The sequence below is a fragment of the Bison bison genome, unplaced genomic scaffold (assembly GCF_000754665.1).
Source record: "Bison bison bison isolate TAMUID 2011002044 unplaced genomic scaffold, Bison_UMD1.0 scf7180017858718, whole genome shotgun sequence".
Classification (NCBI taxonomy): Eukaryota; Metazoa; Chordata; class Mammalia; order Artiodactyla; family Bovidae; genus Bison; species Bison bison.
In genome coordinates this window covers 12230-12453 of record NW_011489290.1, presented here as the reverse complement: position 1 = coordinate 12453, position 224 = coordinate 12230, and positions in this window count along the sequence as shown.

The following is a 224-nucleotide window of genomic DNA, read 5'->3' as shown; positions in this document are numbered from 1 at the left end:
CACTATTTGTCCATCACCATACTACTTCTACAACTAAAATGAATAGATGAAAACTACAAATTTTGATAAACTGGACCAACATAATTTTTTACAAGGTACTCATCAATACAAAAACTCAAGCCATTAGACTGTGCAGCACTTTTTAAAAATATGAAACTGTTGACACCAGAATGGAAAGTAACTTCTTGAATTGGTTGTGGCAAAACTACAGTAGGGCAAAGTAT